The sequence below is a fragment of the Oreochromis niloticus genome, linkage group LG17 (genome assembly GCF_001858045.2).
Source record: "Oreochromis niloticus isolate F11D_XX linkage group LG17, O_niloticus_UMD_NMBU, whole genome shotgun sequence".
NCBI lineage: Eukaryota > Metazoa > Chordata > Actinopteri > Cichliformes > Cichlidae > Oreochromis > Oreochromis niloticus.
In genome coordinates this window covers 8,062,514-8,086,828 of record NC_031981.2, presented here as the reverse complement: position 1 = coordinate 8,086,828, position 24,315 = coordinate 8,062,514, and the positions used below count along the sequence as shown (strand labels likewise).

General features: G+C 40.3%; 1 protein-coding gene across 18 annotated transcripts in view; it reads right to left on the bottom strand.

Moving 5' to 3' along the window:
• nrcama (neuronal cell adhesion molecule a) overlaps nucleotides 1-19,475 on the bottom strand; it is a 60,971-nt gene extending 41,496 nt beyond the window's left edge. For 16 of the 18 annotated variants that reach the window (XM_019347132.2, XM_019347139.2, XM_019347142.2 and 13 more), the window contains exon 1: nucleotides 19,231-19,475. The gene's annotated coding sequence lies outside the window, so the exon portion shown is untranslated. The remainder of the gene's footprint in view (nucleotides 1-19,230) is intronic. The other 2 variants (XM_019347134.2, XM_019347141.2) reach the window with 1 other exon arrangement.
• Between the last annotated feature and the right edge of the window lie 4,840 nt (nucleotides 19,476-24,315).

Below are 24,315 nucleotides of genomic sequence, written 5' to 3'. Positions count from 1 at the left end.
GGCATGTAAAAAAAGATAGGGAGGTCTTTTAAAAGTATGTGACAGGCATTTTATTTTAATGGAACTTCAATATTTTTGTAAAGGTAATCAAGTCATGTGTGGAGTTCCTCAGGGCTCTGTGCTGGAACCTATTCTGTTTTTAATATATATTTTTCCTTTAAGCCAGATAATACAGCAGTTTCCTGATGTAAAAAGATGTATCTTATCATCTTTTTGTTGACAATATTCAGATAAATCACTCATTTAAGCCTTCTGAAGTTTGTAAGCTCTCCGCTCTGATTGACTGTTTAACCAACATTAAGCAATTGTTCAACAACAATTGCTTACAGCTAAACCCAGACAAAACAGAAACTTTGATTATTGCACCAGACAGTGCAATACCTGATATTAAACAATGACTGGGTGATTTAGGTTCCTCACAGAAGGATAACCTTAGAAATCTAGGTGTTATTTTTGATGAAGCTTTTTCTTTGGAGGAACATTTAAATCAGATATTAAGAACCTGCTTTTTTCAATTGAGGAACATTTCTAAACTTAGATCCATCATGTCAACAAGTGAACTTGAGATGATAATCCATGCTTTTATCTCTACAAGACTCGACTACTGTAACAGCCTGTTCACTTGTCTAAACAAGAAAGGGCTAGCTCATCTACATGTTGTTCAAAACTCTGCAGTGAGGCTACTGACCCGTTCGAATAAGGGAGCTCGCATGACCGCTGTTTTAAAGTCGCTACACTGGCTACCAATCAGATATAGGTTCCATTTTAAAATTTTAGTTTTAACTTTTAGAGCACTACAGGGACAGACAGCTCCCTGTATTGCTGATTTGACTGCGGAATGCACTTCTTCTAATTCTACGGTGTCTGGACTCAGTGGAGATCTTTAAAAAGCAGCTAAAGACATTTTTATTCCAAAAAGCTTTTAATTAGACCAGGATTCTATGATGTATTTATGACTATATTGTGTTTTCTTACCTTTCTTGCAAAGCACTTTGTGACACATGTCTGTGAAAGGTGCTATATAAATAAACTTTACTTACGTTTGTTACCGTAACCCAATACTTCTTATATGCCTAAACTATACTGTACATAGTTCAGCATGATATGTTTGCTAGAACAGTGAAGTGCTAATGTGTCAGGTGTGCAGGACCTGTGTGAATATCTGTTTCTCTGTATGTCTGCCTAAGCAAAGTGCTAATAGCCCTCTGCTCTGCAGTTGTCTTTCTGTGAACCTTTCTGAGGGAAAGCTCTGAAATGTGTACTTGAGCTCCATATCACTCTCACTGAACAAGAACAAAGCAGGGGGATAGCTAAGCAGTAGCAGAGCTTTGCCATAAATGAATTAACATGTTTGTCTGTTTTTCTTTTGCATTTCGAAGTGCTATATTTGTTTATTGGCCTTGGGGTCAAATAAATCTCAGTTGCCGCTCGCATGGCTTTCAGTTCTGTGGCCCTCGGCTTTGTTAATGTGACAACATTGTCTGGGATAACAAAGGAAGGCTAATGTGCAAATTTCCCTGAGGCCTTCCTATTATCTGACAGCCATGAGTCATGCCCTCACCTGTGCAGAAAAATTATGACGCTTGGTATAACCTATTTGGATGCTTTGATGGTTCAGTGATACAGTGATGCTGCTGTTTCCTTGCTGCTGTGTGCAGGACCACTGTTGCATGAACTGGACACAGATGATTCCATACAGTACATACACTTGGCTCACACACACACTGCAAACCTCCTTTATTTGTTTCCTACCTTTGCCTTGATTTTCATTAAACAAATTCTTAATCAAACACCATTGATCTATAGTCAAATTCCAGCACACAAAATAAACCAGACAGCAAACATCAGTCTGAGACCTACAAACCTATCAAAGATTGGCAGGTTTGAAACAGGCTAATATCACACTTCTGCCATCATTTGGATAAAGCTGTTAAGATAATTTGATACATTTGTGACACTGTAGATAATAGACTATGTCTGTGTCCCAGTAGCCTCATTCTTTGACACCAATCTCAGTACTATTGAGGGCTTGCTATATCTATCTTTTCACACCCTTCCATGGCTTATGGAGGAGATTTAAAGATTTCATGTGTTGTTTCTTTCACTCCTGCAAACCTCTTATCATTCCTCATAAGACTAGCAAAAACCTTGTTTTGGGCCAGGTCTCCGAATCTGTCCATTCCAGCAAGTCATCAGCACTGTGACAATAAAAGGCAGCTGTGCTGTTAAAAAAAGCAAATGGTCCAGTAAAATGGAAACATGGGCATGGTAGGACTAACGACAAGTCACAAGCACGATTAACATCATTGTTGAACTGTTAGGCATGGTTTAATAATATTCATGACTTGTATTCTCAGTATTGGCTGATAGTGTAGTTTGTTTTTGTACTTCACCATGGCCACACATCACGTATGACTGGTTAGGGTGATATTTTAGGGCTGTCACATTAAGTAAATTCGACGACCGTGGCTCAGGGGGTTGGGAAGCGCATCTGTAACCGGAAGGTCGCCGGTTCGATCCCTGGGCTCTCTGTCCTGGTCGTTGTGTCCTTGGGCAGGACACTTTACCCTACCGCCTACTGGTGTTGGCCAGAGGGGCCGATGGCACGATATGGCAGCCTCGCTTCTGTCAGTCTGCCCCAGGGCAGCTGTGGCTACAACTGTAGCTTGCCTCCACCAGTGTGTGGATGTGAGAGTAAATGAATAGTGGAATTGTAAAGCGCTTTGGGTGCCTTGAAAAGCGCTATATAAATGCAATCCATTATTATAAATTCAGACTGGATACTATGCCACAAAAAAGGAGGACGTAAACATCTTTATTTTATATCATACATTTATACATTTATATCAATAAAGTACCAAATGGTTTACAGACATTTATGTAAAGATGCCAGTTTTTACATAGCGATGAATCCACACAAGCAAAGTGCACGTAGTCTGTTAAGTATTTTAGCATCTTTGAGCACACTGCTTTGGATTTCCCTTGGAAAACTTGTCTAAAAACTATTGATGAAAACTTTAAATAGTATTAGTACTACTTAAGCACAAGCACTTAAATAATACTTCCACACTGCAGTAATTTAAATAACCACTCATTACAACCAAGGTATGCAGAACAGTACCTCTGAATGCACAACATGTCAAACTTTGAAGCAAACAGGCTACAGCAGCAGAAGACCATACCAGCTAAAAACAGGAAACTGAGGCTACAGTTCACACATGCTTACAAAATGGACAACAGAAGATTAGAAAAATATTTTCTTGTCTGCTGAGACTCAGTTTGTACTATAACATTCAGGGCATATAACATTCGAGTTTTCTTGTAACAGTTTGGGCCTGTTAGTACCAACTTAGCATCTTTTAAATATCATATTTTGCCAATAGACAGAATAAAACAGGGATCTAGCTTCCTTGTCGGAAGAAAAGGAGCTAAAGAAGTCTGTGTTGACCTGTGAAAACACTTTCCTGATGAGTTTATGGGCTTAGCCACTTGTTTGGCCGAGATCAATAACACCAGGGAAAACTAGGACTATTGGACTTAGCAAAGTAGCAGACCCCAGCAGCTTGCCGTCAGCACATCTCACATAACACACACACACACACACACACACACACACACACACACACACAAAGAAGCAGAGATTATTCAGTTCTGCCCACGGGGCTTCACTGCCTTGTTGGAGAGTGGAGCTGAGCCCATGGTAGGCGAGACAGCGTGGACCCAGCTGTAAAAGAGAGGCTGTAGCTATCTCTATAGAATGACCCTAGTCAGCAGTTTAGTACTACTAAAAACAGATGCTGTCAGAACTAATGAGTGTAGCTCACAGCACTGCAGCTCAGGGTTTACATTGGGACAGTCCACAACAGAATGCCTTCTATTTACTCGTCAGTTAAGAATATGTCTTTGAATAACATTTCAGTTGTTAGTTAGTGTTCTCATCTCTCAAGTAGGACTAAATCTTTGTCTCATTTGATGTTTTGTTTGTAATCCTTATATAATACTTTGCTCAAAAGATAAATAACTAAAACAGTGTGTTGTGCAGGAAAGTCCTGCTTTCTCTTGCTCATTACAATATGGTTGACAATGATAATAACAGCAGGAAAGATTTGGGCAATTAAAGACACACTGAGTTAACCCACTCTACTCAATGCAGTGTTAATAAGGTTGCGAAGGAAACACGGGGCAAAGCCCTCAGCTGCACTGATGCACTCCTGGTCCCTAACCCTAATCCCAGAATCAATACTCTCCATGTCAAAACTAGATGTCCTGATACTTATGGATATGTAATACCAGGTCCACATCATCAAACAGAAGAGTGTTAATAAAAATGTCTACATACCAGTATGTGATTACATTTTGAAGTACTAAAAACTAAAAAAAAAACTAAACATATTCTCAGACAGAGAATAGCAGAACCACTACCCTTATGTGAGCCTGTATCCAGCTACCATTTCACTGAGAAGCAAACAACAGTATATCGCCACCACTTCAAAATGTGCCTCTATAACATGGACGATTGCAAGTGCAAGTGACAAGAGGGGAAAAGCACTCAATAATTCATTATTCAGTGCAGTATCTTGTAGCCTGGCTTTGATTCACCAAGAAGCAATGCTTCTAAGCAAGGAGATAAGATACATATTTTCATATTTTTGCATATACTGGATGCTACAGTCATACCTCCTAGGCTGTCTGCAGCATAAGCCCCTATGTTGAAGTCAAGAACATTACAGGCTACATCATCATAAACCTGAGCCCACTAAAAACGCATGGCATGAGCTACTGCCTCTTCTCCTCAGAAGCTGCTCTCTGAGGCACAAAATAATCTTTATTTAGATATAACTGGAAATTGCACTTATGAAAATTCATGTCAAATGTGCACAGGAGGATCTGGTGACAGCCTCCAGGGATGGCAGAGGGCAGCCAATGATTTTTTTGGGCTGTGTTAATTACCCTCTGTGCAGCCTTCCTATTCTCAGTAGTGGCCCCTGAGTACCAAACACCCCTGAGCACGCTCTCCACTGAGGAGCGGTAGAAGGCCAGCAACAGCTTCTGGTCCAGGTTATTCTTCCTCAGGACACGGAGGAAGTAGACGGTCTCTGATGTGCTGAGACACTATCCACTCAAAACACTTCATGACTACAGACATGAGGGCTATAGGTCTCATCAAGGCTGTCGTTTTGGTGATGGGAATGATAGTGGAGACCTTCAGACAGGTGGGAACGGTGGAATAGCCTGGTGAGGATCCCTGCCAGTTGGTCTGCTGGGCTTTAACCACAGCCCCAGCCTCTCACCATCCTCCTGACCTCATGTTTCTAGAGGAACGGGGGGGGGGGGGGGGTGCTGGGTGAGGGAGGTGAGCACCAGTGAGAGTGGGGGAGGGGTGGTCTCAACCTGAGTAAAGAAGGTGTTTAACTGCTCTGCGTTTGAGGCTGCTGTCAGGGGTTGGGGGCTCTGGCATTTGTAGTTGATGAGGGCCTGGTCACAGGGGTTGATGAGGGCCTGGTTGCCTCTCCACACCTCACAGGGGTTGTTGTCTGTGAAGAAGCCTCTATCCTCCTCCTGTAGACCTCCATGGCCTGTTTGATGCCCTGCCTCATGTTGGCTCTGGCGGTGCTGTACAGAAAACTGTCCCTCAGCCTGAAGGCTGAGTTACGAGTTCTGATCAGAGCCTGTACATCACTCGTCATCCAAGCATTTCAGTTAGGAAAAGCCCAGATGGTTTTGGTCACTGTCATATTCTCTACACAGCACTAACTGTAGAAAAGTACAGACTGAGTGAAGGTCTCCAGGTCCTGCTGTTCAAAGATGGACCGGTCTGTCAGATCAAAACAGTCCTGTAGCCGAAGGAGAGCATCATCTGGTCACAATTTAATGACTTGGGTGTTTGGAGGGCTTTGTTTCCTGAGGGGGGTGTAGGCAGGGATGAGGAGCAGAGAGTGGTGGTCAGATTGTCCTAGGGCGGGAGCCATGTTGCTTTGTAGACCTGCTTGTTGTTACTGTACACATGGTTCAGTGTCCGGTCCCCCCTGGTAGGACATTTAACATGTTGATGGAATTTGGGGAGTACAGTTTGCAAACATACCTTGTCCCCAGCAACAATATGAACATCCTCCGGGTGTGTGGTTGAGTGCTGAGTTAACGTTAACATTGGGGGGGGGATGTAAATAATGATAACTATGGCTACTGTCAGCTCGCGAGGTAGATAGAAGGGCCTGCATTGAATGACCAGGCCTCTAGGTCTGGTGAGCAGTGACTGTCTATAATTCTACTGTCATGGCACCAGTCCTGAAGCACATAAGCACAGAGCCAACAACCTCTTCCCTTACCAGAGTCTTCGATGCAGCCCTGCCAGTGTAGGGTCCAGCACAGTAACTCCACTGAGCCATTGGGGATGTTTGGATGGAGCCATGATTCAGTTACAATCAGTAGACAACACTCTAGGACAAAGCAGTTGTAGTAAATCTATGATGGTAGTTTCCCCATGTTGTTTGTGAGGGATCTGGCATTGGTTAGGAAGATGGATGGAAGTGGGGGTTTGTGTTGTTGTGTTCACAGCTGGACGCGATAGCCAGCTCTGCATCCCTGCTTTTGGTTCCTCTCCCCGCGCCATGTGTGTCACTTGCTGTTCCCAACAATAACCCACGGAGTGCCTGGTGGTCTTGCAATCTCGGGTGGGATTCTGTCCATCTCTAAGTGCTCTGATTCAGAATTTTTCCAATCTATCCCCTGCATGATATCATAGATAAAGGGCTTACCTATTTGAAGCCCCATCCACCTGCCGTTCAAATCCTTGGTTTGTGAAAGGCAGCCAATGAAAAGAAAGTTGGCTGAAAGGAAGCGGGAAAGAGGGGCTTGTTTCAGACAGATATACTGAGGAGTTCCATAAAGACCCAGTATGAAATCAGTATGGGTTATTTGAGTTCCAGCACACAAATATGGAGCAGTAAATCAGATTAATAGGTCTTCTTTAATGATCAAACAGTGTTTTAGTCTTTTTCTTAATAAATCCATTAAAAATTAGACAAAATGCTCAAACTGGCCATTATATACTGTATTTCAATAAATGGCAAATATTTAGAGAAATACCTTTTACATGTATATATATACACACATGTAAAAAACATTTCTCTCACTTTTTATGCACAGAGCCAAAGACGAAGGTAAAGATGGAGGAGCACAGGCAATGCTGCAATATTTATGAAACACGGGATCCACAATGGTAGGAGCGTGATGTCATAAAGAGTTTTGTATCCTGTCTTTTAATCATAATGAGCTACATTTTAATGTGAGGCACACACTCTTTTAGTCATGCCTTCTTTCAAATAACCAGCTTTGAAAGAAATGAAAAAACACTGGCAAATGGATAAGGAAATATGACAAAATCCAGGAGTATGGTATTAGGGCAACAACAACACCACTGATATAGCACTAGTAACTGTTATCATTGTTGACCGAAAAAGTGACGGTTAATGTGATTCAACCCTGACAGGACACTCCCTTGTCACCTGATAGCTTGTGTTACCTGCCTATATGAGTGTGTACCCAGAGGAGCTTACCGTGGGAAAAGTACATGATACCAGCTTTAGAAATGTAGCTGGTCTTCCTCTTATTGAGGGTCCTTTTGTGGATTGACTATCTTGCAGCTGGTATATCACATAGCTGTAACGGATGCCTGGCTTGAAATAATATATAACAAAGCAACAGTGGTTTCCTGTGGCTTTGCATTTAACACAACCTGGGGTCTTTTAGGCTGTCATTTAATAGCTTAAAGGGGAAGAAGGTCTTTATGGTTAAATGCCCCACATGATATACAGCACACACACTTGGACTCTGCCAAAAGCCACATTCTACAACATTTCCATAAAAACTAGAAGCAAACAAACAAACAAGTAAAAAAAAAACAGCTTGCAGCCAGTGAATAAAGGTTAAATAGGCTTTGTGAGTCACAGATCAGAGCTGAGAGTGGAGGAGAGATGGAGTGGGTTGAGGGTCAATACCAGTAGTGTGCATATGGTGGGAAAACGCTTGGAAGGACACAAGGGGGAAAAGAATCCTTGGCAAACTGAGAAGTGCAGAGATATATGCAGTCCCTCCAGTCATGGAAGTAGTTATAATTGAAATAATGTGGATGCATTCAAATCCCATAATTCATAACATTACTTTTCTTCTGTTAAGAGAATTACCAAAGGAAGATATGAAACAATATATGACGTATATCAGCTGGAGGAAAAAAGCTTTACATAACTTAAAATTAAAATTATTATTTTTTCAACTTAAAAAAATACTGGTACATAGAGATGCACTGACGGACCGAGCAGAGACCGCAATCGGATGATTTCCAGTGTTCTTAGCCCAGACTGGTGATGATGTCGTAAGGCATGTGCAATGATACAACTAGCAGAGTGCACAGTCACAGAGAAATGTCGTTACCATGGAAGCTCCTCACTGTGAGAGAAGATACAGAGTTTGTAAGAGCAAACCTAATCACCTTCACCCAGCTGAAAAGCAAAATTTAAAGAAGTTAACAGACACAAAGTGGCTAAAGCTACCCAGGGTTCAGAGCCAGTCACAAGCCAGCAGCCTCGGTATTAGCAAAAGATCAAAGCAGTTCCAAGGAAAATTATGGGGGTGAGTGGAAAAGAGAAAAGGATTGATGTCCTGTTATCTGATGAAGTAAAAATTATACTGGAATATGGTGCAAGTCACTAACATGTTTAATATAGAAATTAAATTTATATTGATATAAATCTGTTGCACATTCTTTTATTTGGTAAAATATGTCAGGTAAAGGTGGATGTACAGCAGCTCATTTTCATTTAATTTTTGTAGCTCTTTCTAGTACCACCAACACTATTATTTTGTTATAGGACAGGAAGTTTGCTTATAGCTATATATTATAGTATATATAGTTAGCATATCATACAGTTTGCTTACGTTGAGGTAGCTTGTCTGATCTCAATCTTCCTGTGAGTATCTGCAGTCTATATCTTAGCATTACGAGCAGCAGAGGCCTCATGGTTATCTCTTTCCCACAGAAGAGAGATACAAAAGATCAAAAGACTGCAGAAGATCTAGTAGCTAATTTAGTAGGAAACTGCCTGATTGTAATCTGTTTAATCCTTTGATCAGTATCAGCCACTGAGATTCACAAAATTGCTTCTTGCTGAACAGATGTGCATTATCAGAAGCAACTAAGGCAGAATAAAGCAAAATATAAAATCAATACATTAGAGACATATTCTATTAAAGTGTTCTTTTCTTCTGTCTGTGAAGCTCCAATAAGATAAAGTGCTATGACAATAGCCAATGATGCATTTGTCAGCCAAGGTGAGTAACACAACCTGGCACTGAAAGGACAATACAGAGTAACTGGCAGTCCTAAAATACACCAGCTCAGCAGCTATGAAGGTAAAGGAGACAGAGAGGTCAGAGCAGCTAGAGTCACAGTCCGCAGCCTTCTCACTGACGGGAAATGCTACTGACGTATAAATGCAGTCACACAAATGCATAAAAATAATGCTGAGTAAGAAAAAAGGGACAAGACTTCTTCTTTTCCGGCAAGTCAGACTCTACAGCCTGGCTTTCATCAAGTCAGCTAACATAAAAAAATATGCTGGAATTACATTTAAATGGATCGGTGCACAAAAAAGCATTATCATAAAAGCATATTTTTAGGTAAAATTGTATATTTGTTGTAATTTTTCTAGCAATTGTAATAGAAAATAGTACGTAATTTTGCATTAGCAGATCAAATGCAACTCGGTACCTTTGCAATATATGTTATTGTGGTGACAATGGAAGATCTGTGTTGGTTCAAACAGCATGGGGATTTCCAGTCTCTCCATAGTGCAGTTTAAGCATCTGAGTATATAACTCATCCGGTTCAAATAAAATTAAAGTTTGAATAAACAAGTATTAAAAGATATATATATTAACATGACAGATGCCTTTCTTTTTATCTCTTATCTTCAAGGCCGACAAACTTGAGGGTCTTTAATAGGTTTATCAGTCTGCTGATGGATAGCTTTTCCACACTGAGAACCGCTTGTCTTCTCGATCCTCCTCATCTGCTCACTGCACAGTTTATTTTTCTCCACAAAGCCATTCTTTGAGTGCAAGCCGAGGACTCTTACTGAAGGAGTGCTCAGAAGGGCCTTTCTCCGAGGTCAGACAAGCAGGGTCGAGGACATATGCGGGCTCCACTGAACCAAAGTCGCTTCTACCACTCCTATACTGACGATTAGCAGATGCTCAATTCAGAGTAACCCCTACGAGCAACTGGGACCGGGCTCACTTTCTCCTGAGGAAACGACTCCAGTCTTCCATGCAGTGTAGGCTATTCAGCCTGGTGTAGGTGTGGTAAGAGCACTGTCTGATTCAGGTCAGTGAAAGAGCTTAAAAAGCAATGCATAATTACACACTCTGCAAATCAAGTATGAAAACTTTAGGATAAAATTCCTCCACTCTTATATAAAATGATGATGCAGTTATTTGCGGCTGCATATGTAGTTAAAAGCTGCCAGTTTCAATTATACCCTATAAATACAGCCTTAATAGTCATTGTTAAGGCTGGTTGGTTCACACTTGTCATGTGATGCTGGTGCCTTGAACCAATTGGATGTCTGGTGCGATAAAAGAGGTTCTTTAATGGCTTCTTTGACTTAAATCCTTACTAATCATTTTAGAGCTGTGACAAAGATTCAGCTGCATGGGGGTAATTTTATTTTTAAGCTGCCTATACAATGAATTAAGCTCACACCGCCGGGATTTGAGCATGCTTCCTTTGTTTCCTTAAAAAAAAAAAAAAGAAAGAAAAAATTCAGGGATAAGAGGAACTGGAAGAATTTGTAGTTTGTCAGAAGTGGAAATTCATGTGGTTTTAAGATATCTGGAGACATCTGCTATGTTGTGAAGACAAGCATATCTAAATAAACTGTGCATATGTCTCAGTATATGAAATCGAATCAGCCCTTCAGAAATACATGTTGGACTTTTTTTTTTTTTTTTTTTTTTTTACACTCAGCAAGTGACATCTACCACCAGTCTGGCAACTCATCTGCTCTCACCCACTCTACCATCTGTTGCCCACCTGATCCCCACAAGCAACTCACCTGCAGTCTACAAGCAGGGTCACACCTACTGATTGCTTTCTATTCAAAAGGGCCTGAAAGAATATTGAGGGGCAGATAGTGACAGGGGCAAATAAAAGTCATTATTGATTATCATTTAGGCTTGATTGTTGTGTTACTATATTAGTGGACACATGCAGGATTCAATATGTGTGTATACATGTGAGCCAGGAGTTCTAGATTTCTATGCCATGCATCCTTTTATTAATCTTAGTATTCTTATGCTTCTTCACTCCATTCTCCAGCATTGTGCCTTCCCATTTCTCTTTCCTTTCCTTTCCTTTCCTTTCCTTTCCTTTCCTAATTCAATTGATAAATATTTTTAGCTATTTTTTTTTTCAAATTCCACAAAAGGCTTTTTAAGCTCTCTGTGCTGTACCTGCGTTTTTTTGCAGAGCGATATCAATTTAGGTTTTCTATGAACGATACCAATACCGATAACTGGTGATGTAAAACACCTGATATATTGGCCTATATATATATAGATAGAGATAGAGATATATGCTCTGCCTGACTCTGCTTGGATTTACTGGTTGTTGTCTTTGTGACATTCCAAAAATGTATTGTCTTGTGGACAAAGTATTCAACATCAACCCTTATAACATGGTTGAATGGTCTTTCTCCTTTCTCTTCTTTACATTAAATTATTTACATTAAAAATTACCAACAAATCGGCAAATATTTAATATTAGCCAATAATATCAGCCTGCCCATAAATCAGTTAGGACAATATTGTTTTCTGTGTGTAACTCTGTACACAGTCCCTGCCACTTGGTTTGAATGTTGTCAGCCCAGTGAACAGACGTTATCTACTATTATCAGTCTCATAGTGCCAGTAGGTGGCTGTCTCTGCATAATAAGACCTTGTTTCATTCTCTCAGCTAATCAAAAGTTAGCCATTGTTTTTCTATGCAAGAAGGGCAACAAAGTTCATAAAATTAGACTGCATATGTGGAAAAGGAGTAAATTAACCAACTCTCAAAGCTGCACATAAGTTCAAGACTTCACTTTTGGACCTTAGTATTTTGTATTTTGATCTAACTCGCTGTTAGATCGCCGTTGTTTTCTGAATTAAAACCACTTGATTAAAGTTGGAAAAATATCACAGTTTGGTTTAAAATCCCATTTTTGTACAACATAAAGAACGTGCTTCAAACCTGCATGAGCAGCTTATCTATGGCATTCAACACTGGAGATTTTGAATTTCTTTAAGAAAACCATCAGATGTCCTTCATAACCTGAATGTTTATCACTGAATGCAGTCTGCTGAGCAGTTAAAAATGCATTAAGCCTCTTGAGATATAACATCTCATTTTCAAAGGGGTCAAGTAGATTTAGGAGGGGGGGGCTACTGATAGCTGCAAACAGATCCATTTTCATATGTCTAGCTTGAAGGACTGACTTGTTTAAATGAAAATCTGGTTCTAGCTCACTGTCTACCCTACTACAAAAGATACAACTTATTGAGTTGATCACAAATCAAGACACAATCAAAGATACCAAGGTGAATCAAGATATCGCCCTGCCTTAGCTGGAGATTCAGTTTTTAATTTGAGCTCTAGTTTGGTGTTTATGTTAGCAAAGACATCAAATACTTGAATTTAGTCTTGCAGAAAATCAGATCTGCTTGACACAACACAGCTTATTTGCTGTAGTCCTCAAAGCCCCTCACTGAGCAAAACTGGGTCTCTTCCATCTTCCCGCAACAACATCATATTCCAAAAATGGAAAATACACACACACACACACACACACACACACGCACACACACAATTACAAAACCATCTGTCTTGTATAAAGAAGGAGAGGAGAACAACAGCATCTGCTCTATCAGAGACCGCCAGCAGAAGCTATGTGTCACCCTCCAGCCCTGGCTTTAACTTGTCCCCATTCTCTAATTCATCAATTTTCAACCACTGATGCTAATTTTCATGTGTTCCAATCCCTTAATGAAAACAGCCACCCAGACACATTCATCCATGAGCCAAGCGGTACAGCAAAGATGAGGGGTGATGTTTATGTTGCCCCACCCCGCCCCACCATCGCCGCAGGGTGCTATTAACCCACAGAGTACCGAAGGACCTATGATGTACTATGATGCTAATTGTGTTCATTCGGCTGCAGCTTCCACAGCACGAATGAGTAAATCTGGTCTGAAGACAAAACCCCAAGATGCTCCTGTTGTGACTTCATTAGTATGTGCACCTGAATACTTTATTGTTCTTATGTAGTAATAGCAAGAAAAAAAACAATCTCTGTAGACAAATTTAACAAAAGAAGCAATGTTTCCTTGTTGTTTCTAATTTCAATATATTAAACACCAATTCTAAAAGAAAAATGACACATCAAATACATACTGGAGGTCATAATGTAAGCTTTCCTATGGGAGCCACATAATAGTTAAAGTTGGATACTTGCATGTTTTTCCGGTTGAATTTAACAACTAATCAACAGACAAGTTTACTTTTCAAGGTTTATGATTATAAAATGTACATTGTTTTCCTTTATTTTTACATGGAATAATTGGATCTGTTAGAACAAGAACGGGAATTCAAAGACATTTGAAATTAGGAAACTGTAAAAGTAATTTTTTTCAGTGAGATTCTATTTAAAAAATATGAAAAAAATAGCAAATGTATTGATAATGCTAACATATTTTGGTGCTAATTAAATGATATTCTGATTATCATTTAATTCTGATCTGAAATTAAATTAAATTAAATTAAATCAAGAGGCTGAAATGTTTCATAAATGTACTATTTTTTATTTATCATTACTATTAGTTGCACTTTGCTTTACAGGTTGGATCTCGTTTGCCTTCAATATTAATTACTAATTGCACAAATTCAACAAGGTGCTGTAAACATTGCACAGGTGCTGCAGATTTGTTGGCTGCACATCCACAGTATGCATCTCCTCTCCCACCACATTCCAAAGGTGCTCTATTGGATTCATATCTGGTGAGTGTCGAGGCCATTTGAGTGCAGTGAGCTGATTTCATTTACAGGGCACCATTTTGCAATGATTTGAGCTTTGTGACATGGTGTGCTATCCTGCTGGAAGTCGCCATGAGAAGGTGGCTGAAGGCTTCAGATAGAATGAACATGGTCAGCAACAATACTAGGGTAGGCTGTGTGTTTTAAATTATGCTAAGTTGTTGCTAAGGGGTGAAAAGTGTGGATCACACCATTACACCACCTCCCTGAACCAGTGACACAATAAAAGGCTTAATAGATCCACGCTTTCATTTTTTTTTTTTATGCCAAATTCTGACTGCAAATCCAAATATAACAACAGAAACTGGAGCAGGTAATGTTTTTCCAATCTTCTATTGTCCAATTTTGCTGAGGCTGTGTAAACCGTGGCCTCAGACTCAGCTTCTTAGCTGACTTGAGTGGTACCAGTTGTGGTCTTCTGCTGCTGTAGCCCACCTGCTTCAAGGTGCAACATGATGTGCATTCATGCATTTTTTTTTTCTCTTTTTCTGACCATTCTTTGTAAACCATAGAGTTGACTGTGTGGGGAAAATCGCAGTAAATAAGCAGTTTCTGCAATACTCAGAACAGCCAGTCTGCCACCAACACCTGTGCTACTTTCAAACTCAATTAAGTGACCTTTCTTCCCCATTCTGAAGCCCAATTTGAACTTCAACAGGTCACTTTTATCATGTCTACATACCTAAATACACTAAGTTGCTGCCCTGTGATTTGTTGTTTGGATAATTAAGTTAATGAGCAGTTGAACAGGTGTATCTAACAAAGTGGTCATTCGCTTTATTCACACATATTCTTTCTTCACTCATTTTTCTGGTTTTAAAAGTTGACCTAATTCTGCCTGTAATTCTTCCTTGAGGTTATTTTCCACTGTAATAACCTCAAGCTCTAATCACAGCTATACTATGGAAAAGAAAACCTTTTCAGAGAATGAAACTAATTTAAAGCCTTGGTGTTATATAGGGGAGCTGACCTGAACCCTGATCCCCAATCAGTCTGAAAACAACATCATGCCTGTCTCTGGTTTCCAGATCGTTCGATCATTTGAGTCGACAGTGGTTAGAATGAGAATACACCTACACCAAAACTTCGAGCTCCATCGCCCGACTTCTCGTCTAATGGGCTGTGGATAAATGGGAGAGCAGGAGAGTGATGGTGACAGTGCATCTGCCATGAGTAATGGCTCAATGCTGGCACTGCTCTGACAGGCCGGGGAGTTTTCACAGGAGACTGGAGCTATGTCGTCTGATGTCTCATGGGGGAAAAGCTCACCAACAGCAGTCATGCCCACAGTGCCAACATGCAACACCTGCCATGCCATGGGATTACAATTATACTACTATTATAACACTATTTACAGCTGCAAGAACATTTAAACAAACCCAGTGTTCACTACTTTTAAAAGAGAAGATTATTTTAGGTAACATTTTAAAATAAAAAGAAAAGGACCTGAAGGAATTGTTGACTCGTCATATAAAAGCTGAGGTGACCGCTATGTAATAGCGGTACTGTTATATTCAAGTGTCTTAATGTAGTTCAGACTTTTCATTTCATTTTGCAAACCTGTGCTTTTCCGTGCTGTGACTTGTCAAAATGTTTTCAGTGAAAAGCTTTAATATGATTCGGTACTTGTCAGTTAATCTTTTTTTTTCTATTAATTCTCACCTGTGTTTTTTTTCTGTGTCCTAACATGGGCTGGCTTTGACAGGAGATCGTATAACTGCAGAGAGCTTCATCATGTGCGTTTTAGAAGAAATTAAAACCTTAAAGGCAGTCAAAGTTAGATATGTTTTCTTGAAGTCTCAGCTCTTGCTGTGTTTTCCTGGAAGATTATAAAAGAACAGAGTTAAATGCTGACTGGAGCTTTCGAAATGTAGGTTAGCAGGTTGATATTAGCATTCTGGTGCCGCCGCGCACAACACAATTATAGGCTTCCTGTTCACTGCAACAATTATTAAACCTACAAATATTTTCTGTGCTTTAAAGTAGTTTCTTATGCAGGGTCAATTTTTTCAGAATTTTTTCATAGGGGTGACCATTGGGGTGGCACACCAAAAACAGAAGATCGTGAGGGATGTACAAAGTGACACAATACGAATGACAAAAACTGCATATGTAGTAATAAATAACAAGTTAATGTTTCAACTCATTGTAGGCTGTCTTCCTCTCGCTTGTTCTCACGTTTACTAAAATTATTACCATCTTCGGATAGTCAGCAAATTTTGGGTGTGGCCAGTGCCCCCATGCCCCCCCCTTGGCGGTGCCCCTGGGTCAGAGTGGGCACACGGCATCAAGTCATATTGAATCACAGAGCGTTGAAACAAGAGCAGATGTACGCTGCAAATGTTAGCACCCCAAGGAAAACCCCCACAAAACTCACACTTTAAATTCTGCAGTGACACACAGTGCCATTCTTATTGCCTCCAAAAAGATTCTACCCACTCATGGACTGTTTTGCAGTCAGGTGTGGAAGTCACTGGTGACTTTCTGCAGCATATAAAACAAGCATGTATGCATTTAATTAAACACTGCAAAGAGCACTGCTTGTTTTTTTTTTTTCACTGCATAACAGGGACACTGGGCTCAGTTCCTTGAAATCACAATGAATAAGCAAATCAGGGTTGCAGTCATTTACATTACGCTGCATTTACATTTGAGTCTATATTATGTAGAGGTGGAAATCCCACAACACAACACTATCACAATATTTCATTCACGATATGATATTATGGTATGGTATGATATTTTATTTAATAAAATATCGACATTTGGTGATATCTGATATCAATCAGATATCAGTCTGCAATAGAATGGGATCACGTTAGCAATTTCATGCAATTTCTTCCTGATAATACAACAATTAACTGTGATAAATTGTCAAAAATCCCATATTTTCTATCTACATATATTTGTTATCTACATTTCTGTCTATCATATCTACATAGATATTCACATTTAACTGTTACAATTATGTCAAACTGCATCTGTTTTCAGAAATGTTGCCTCCTATCAAGCAACCTGTGCAATTACAATCAAAAGTGGTACTTGTGACTGAACTATTAGCTTGCTTAGGAGGCAGCAGTGTTTGAAGTAAATTTGCTCAACTAACATTATCCCAGGATAGCGGTGCATGAGATGAGCCCTCTTGTTCATAATATTCACAAAGAAATCTAATTTATTTAAAAAAAAATACTGCTATTTGGTGTTTCTGTAAAATACTGCGATACTATGCTATATCAACTTTTCTCCCACACTTGTGCTGTTATAGCAAATACGTTCTGTTCATTCAGCTCCACCTCCATCTCATCCACCAACAGACTTTGGTTTATAAGCCACGCTGTAGCTTCAGAACAGTCTCCAGCACATTCACATCTGCAGTCACACGCTGTAAGCAACTTGTCTGTTAAATTGCAGTCAGAACTAGTAGAATTTAAATAATTATTTACTTTTCATCCTGCCTAAATCTATACAACAGCAGAAATGTGCTGTATGGATTCTATGCTTTAATGTATAATACTGACAGCTTTTTGGATGCATTATACTATTTTTTTTAGTATGCCTACCATAATCCCCACAGTAAAATCACACGTCGTCCCCCATGTGCCCTAAACTCAGTTTCTTGTCTTTCTTGGACTGCGGCAGGACATCAGCTTTGTCACAACTCCCTGCTTTATTGCACATTTCACTCCATGCAGATGATCCCTACAGCATCTACACCATGATGGCCCATTGCTAACTAACCCTTAACACTGCATCACACCATTCTAACAAAGTGCAAACACACAAAGCACTCACATAACTGTTGTAATACATCTAGATGAATGGCAGAAACACTCACATTCCTATTAATGTTGGAGTGCTGTCTCATCCTTCGGTGACTGCAGTATTCTTTATTTCTAAATGCACATTTTGCAGTATTCAGGTGCACTCACTGAGAATCATAGATTTCTACATTTTACAGCATTTTGTGTTAAACTGTCTACACTTTAACAAACTTCCAACTCACAATTTCATTAGAACATGGCCAACATTTGCTCAGCAATATTCACTAATCGTTAATGACGGTTGTTGTGTTTTTGTATTTTCCTACTCAGTTGTATATAGTATTTGTATTTCTATTTTATTCTATTGTATATATTATTCTATTCTATTTTATTCTATTGTATATAGTATTTTATTTTATTTTATTGTATTTTATTGCATTCCAGTGTTTTCTAATTTCTGCTACATAACTTTGCACTTTTGCTGTAACAAAACAAATTTCCCACCTGTGGGACTAATAAAGGCCATCTTATCTTATCTTATCTTATCTTATGACAAGGGACGGCTAAAATGCTACTATTACAATTATATAGCGAGGTGAACAACATTTTTTTTAGCTGATGTAACAATAATAATATCATTGGGTCTAATATGACTGCTGATGTATATTTCAAGCAAATCTTGAAAAATATCAAAGGCTGTCCTCGTCTCTGGATGCCTTTGTCCTCCAAACTCATGTAGAATGGTTTCGTTTCATCGACTATAATCAGTCGGGCTCTTACCCTACATCTCAAAATCTCTGATATGAAATCAAGGCCGGCTTAAGCTTCCCTTTAAGTCAAAACACTTGAAATGACACCGGGAGGATGGAGGGGGGAGCTGAGCTACAGCTGGCAGCATCACCAGCAGACATCAAGTAATCCGCTCAGTGCTTTCACGGGCCTGCCCGCACCGGCCGGCAGCACCGACCCTGCTGCACCAGCAGCTTCATTCAACGCCAGGGCCCACCGACAAACCGCTTTCCCTCCCCTCCGGTGGCTTTGATGCTACTGCTCCTCAAGATGCAGTGCGGCGAGTGTACGCACTGCAACGTCTGCCTCATGCTCGGCGGCATCCAAAATAATACCGGGCGTCCATATTGCTGTATTACCGCAAACCTGGGCATCCTGGACCAGCCAGCATCACAGGGACACCGCGGCAGATGACAAGGCTTGACACACTCGCTGCACCATTATTCAGTATTATGTCGTGGGGATAAAAATGAAAGAATAAAGGGGGGGAAAGCGACCCCCCCTCACACCCCCCACTCCATCTTTAAAGAAGCAAAAGAGATGAGAAACACTCACCGTTTTCTGCAACCCGTTTGCTGTTTCCTCCACCCCGTCAGTGAAGTGTGTGCGTTGATGCTGCTGAAAACGCTGAGAGAGGCGCGCGTGTGTGTGTTGTGGGTAGGTGTGTGTGTTTCAGAGTCTGTGTCCGGCTGGTGCGTGTCCGTCCCCCCCCACTCAGCCGCTGCTACAGCAAGCTGTGGTCCACACGGGTCCTCCGCTCTCCTCAGCAGCTCCCCTACCGCTGTCAAAACCAGCAGCGACGGAGATCGTCTACGCTCAGAGAAGATGACGCACTCCTCTCACAAAAAAGGGACCAAGCTTTAGCACAAAATTTGACTTTAGTGTTTTAAACATTGTATAAAGAAAGCCTACATGCCATGAAAACTTTTATGCCCCTTAACTCAGGAGGAAAAGAAGATCACCAGCATGTTTTCATCGTAATGGAGAAACAACAGTAAAAGCTAAGATTTCTGTCAAATAAGGTAACACAGACTCTCTATATGATTAGTTGGCTTTCTAAGGCAGGTAAATACTCTGTCAGGTACTTAATTAATATCATTATCTATTAATTTTATTCTAATATAACGGGGCTCAAACTAGTAGTAATCTAAAACCTCAAAAAAGAAGACTATTTTCTTTTAGATCAGAGTGAGACTCCTTTGCTTTACTGTTTTCAGTCGTTACCAATGTGACGCAGATAAAAAAAAAAAAAAAACACCCAACTACAGCGACCCCTCTTTAATGAGCGGCAGCAGAGGGGCCTGCGGGCGAAGGTGCGTGAAACAAACAGCCTTGCCGAACAGAGCGGGCTACCGGTGTCATTTCTTTTAAAGCGCTGTAAAGGCTTTATTTCTAAAACGTTGAAATCATTACTTTGGTAAATCATCATTAAGCTTTGTTTGCTTTATAGTTTTGCTTCTTTCTTTTTTTAAAGACCTTATATTTGCAAGATTTAGATTTGGAATTGATACATTTTTCTTCATAATTTACGACATTGAGCAGTTTAGTCATTGGCACTTACGTTGGCTTTGCTGCCCGTGTTTTCCACTGGTACCGTCAAAAGTCTCCATTCAGTATAAAATTAACACAGTGTGCTGCTAATAGATGTTTCCCAGTGTCACATGCCTGGACTGGACAGATGGACTATACAGATATGAACAAGGCCTTGCTGGTGTCAAACACTCCACTGCACATTACATTTTCATTACTGGCCCGCCATCCCACTACATATTTTAAACTGCAGATCCTTCTTCTCACATGACAGCTGTGTGCGTGAAAACTCCTCACCTATCCCACATAACTCAGGTCGTGTCATGTCAGGGACACAAGAAGTATGTCTTCTATAGACTGCAGCCATCAACACCAGTAATCTACAGACTCACTATCTCTCACACACACATCATCACTACATACACTGCTATAAAAAAAAAAAAAGGAACACTTTTCAATCAGAGTAAGCAGTTAAACTTGTGGTTTAATGAAGTGAACAGTTAAGTAGCAGAGGGGGGTGTTAATCAGTTTCAGTTGCTTTGCTGTTACTGAAAAAGGAGCAACAATGATACAACTCCTAAAACAGGAATAGCTTTACAGGTGGAGGCCACTTTTATTTTTTCACCAGCTTTGCATTTGTCTAGAGCAGGGGTGAGCAACTCCAGTCCTCAGGGCCCGGTGTCCCTGCAGGTTTTGGATATATCCTTGATCCAACACAGCTGATTTAAATGGCTAAATTACCTCCTCAACATATCTTGAAGTTCTCCAGAGGCCTGGTAATGAACTAATCATTTGATTCAGGTGGGTTGACCCAGGGTGAGATCTAAAGCCTGCAGGACACCGGCCCTTGAGGCCTGGAGTTGTCCACCCCTAGTCTAGAGTCAGTGTCAGAATCAAAAACAGACTTCCTGAGGGTGGCTTGGGGGCCCAACGTCCTCTAGGACAGCAGCCCCCAACCTTTTTTGTGCCACAGACCGGTTTATGTGCAACGATATTTTCACGGCCTTTAAGGTGTCACGGATAAATACAACAAAATAAAGCAGTACCGGTACCAAAAAAGAAGATTTATTCATAACACATGGGAAAAGACCCAGGGAAACCCATTTAACAATAAAAACAATTGTAAAAAATGATAAAAACCCTGAAAACTATCAATTTCACACCTGAGCCTCAACTCGGGGACCGCTGCTCTAGGACCCTGTGCTCACTACCCAGCACCGTGTGTTTTGTTATAGAATACCAGTATTAGCATGTCCACCACTAACAACCTATGCTTTTCATAGATGAGAGCATGTTCACCCTGAGCATATTTGACAGACATGAAAGAGTCTGGAGAAGCCGTGGCAATAGTATGCACCTCAATCTGACCAGAAACTAAGTGATGCCCTGGTCCAGATCTGGGAGGGGATTCCTTGGGACACCATCTATTGCCAAACAAACTACTGAATACCATTTTGAGTTGCTGCAGTGCAACTTTGCAATTTGATGTTTGGAGTCTCTTTTAATTCAGCCCTCTACAGGTTGATCATTTTAATTTCTATCAAATGTTGTAACATCCTTTTTGTTCTCAACACATTATCCAGTCCATATCAGTATAAATATCCAGCATGAGTTTTTTCTCCCATAAAGGTCTGATGTTTTTAGAGTGTTTCTTTAATTATTCTGAGAAGTGTATTTTCACCATTATATTTCAGCAAAAAGAAAAACAGTGAGCTTGGAGTTTGTAGCTGTGGCTTAATCATATGTAGCTCCCCACAGGGCAGGCTCAGATCATCAACACTGTTTGGCGGGAAAAAGGGATATACATACAGTTTGTCCACGATATGTGCATGAAGTAACACTCATCTGGGCCGAGGGACATTAGCCTTCACCACTGTGCAGAGTGCTGTAACGTGCAGTAATGGTGACAAGGCCTGAGGGAAGGCCACCACCAAAACAAACACAACTTAATGTGAGATGAAAAATATGCTGCTGTGTCTGTACATGTTCAAACCTCAGAGAGAAAGTTGTGCACCAGCTCATGGGTGTGACTGATATTATCCCTTTAAAGACGTGCAGACGTTGAAACAGTGGGCACAGGCACTGATGTCTGACATTTCCACAGGGCAAGTAGGATGTTTGTGTGTGTGTGCGCAGGTGTGTCCCCACATTAACTGGCTGACAGAGACCTGCAGAGAGCAATGGCACTGTGTAAACTCGGTTTTTGTTCAGTGAAAGACATGGCGAGACAAGATTATTTATTTATTTAATTTTTTTAAGAGTGCGGCATTACTGGCAGACACACAACTAAGTGGAAAAACACTCCTGCAGCAGTACCTTAACATATTTTCATGCATCAGAGGCCTCTCTGTGTCCTGGAAAGCCATCGTATTCCGATCACCAAGCATCTTTTAAGGCCAAAATATGTTGGACTTGGAGTGGGGTCTACACCAGAGCTTCTCTGTGCCACTGTATGATTTAAAAATAGTTTATACAGGTCAGGATATATTATGGCAATACAGTATCGTGTTGACATTCACCAGATATATACTTACATCGTGTTAATGTTTACACTGAGAAGAAGCAGCTAGAATCTTCATCCCACTTATTGGGATGAGCAAGAGGTGGGTGGATTGATGCAAGTATCGATGGTTTCAATACCAGCACTGGTATTGGTATGGGATCGATACTAGCATGATAGGATCGGTACTTTGTTTCTATCCTCTGACAGAGACCGGCTGAGAGCCACAGCTCTGTGTAAACCCCGTTTCTGTTCAGTGATTGACGAGGTGAGACAAGACTGTTATTTTTTATTTTTTTTAAATAGTGTAAAATTACTGTCAGATACACCACTCTGCGTGGAAAAACACTGGAGCAGCACTTATTTTACACATATTTTCATGCATCAGAAGCTTTCCCCGTGTCCTGGAGCCCCATCTTATTCCGATCACCAAGCATCATTTAAGGACAAAATATGTTGTATCTAAATTTGGGCTCTAGTCATTTGCAACATTTTTGGAGTGGGGTCTACTCCAGAGCCTCTGTGCCACTATGTGATTTAAAAACAGTTTATACAGGACAGGATATATTATGGCAAGACAGTGTAGGTTTAACATTCACCAGATATATATTTCCACACTGTTAATGTTTACACCGAAGAGAAGCAGCTAGAGTCTTCTTCTCACTCATCAGTACGAGCTAGAGGTGGGCAGATTGATCCAAATATTGATAGTATTGATACTAATGCTGGTATTGGTATTGGATCAATACTTTGTTTCTTTCCTTTAAGTTCAGTATGTAGCCCACTGAATTGTGTTGCATAAATTATTTCTTTGGAAATGAAAAAATATACCTTTAATAACAGAAATTGATCTAAAGTGCTTTGGAGACAGGCTTCTTTACATTCCAGGCACATTTATATGACACTCTGAAAAACCAAGTTTTGAAATACATGAACAGCTGAAAGGTTTGTTTTGTTGTGTTAACTATAGTGGAAAGTAAAAATCACAGTGATGTAGTGGCCATTAAAATGTCTTCAGAATGTGACAATTGGTGATTATTCATCTCACAGGTAATTTTCAGACTGCCCAGCCCTGCATAAGTTAGACATATCAGTGCTGGTATTGGTATCTGCAATACTGGCCCTGTATTTACTTGGTATCTACTTGGTAACAAAATTTGCACAGATCTATCAATCAGATGCATTTTCATAATTCTATCAGTTTTAACAAGATCCCAAACACTACTGGCTGAAATGCAGCCCCAAACCATGACAGAGCCTCCACCGTGCTTTACAAATAGCTGCATATACTCACTATTGTACTTCTTTCCTTACCTCTCTCATATATACTGACAAAGATTTCAATAATATTTCATATATGGATTTTTCAGTTCAGTTCATATGTAATTTGGGATAGCATGAATATGAACTTGTTCAGAGTACTCGCCCTGTGTCAACCCAGGGAATCGTGAGAAGGAAATACACTTAAAAAAAACTGACTGATTTGCTGGGCCATTTTTTTCTCCTTTCTTCCTTATTTATATTCATATGAGGGAATTCGAAACCTGTAACCCCTTTTCCCGTGGGTGCGCTCACACAATTGGAACTACTTTAGACAGAGATTGCAATCT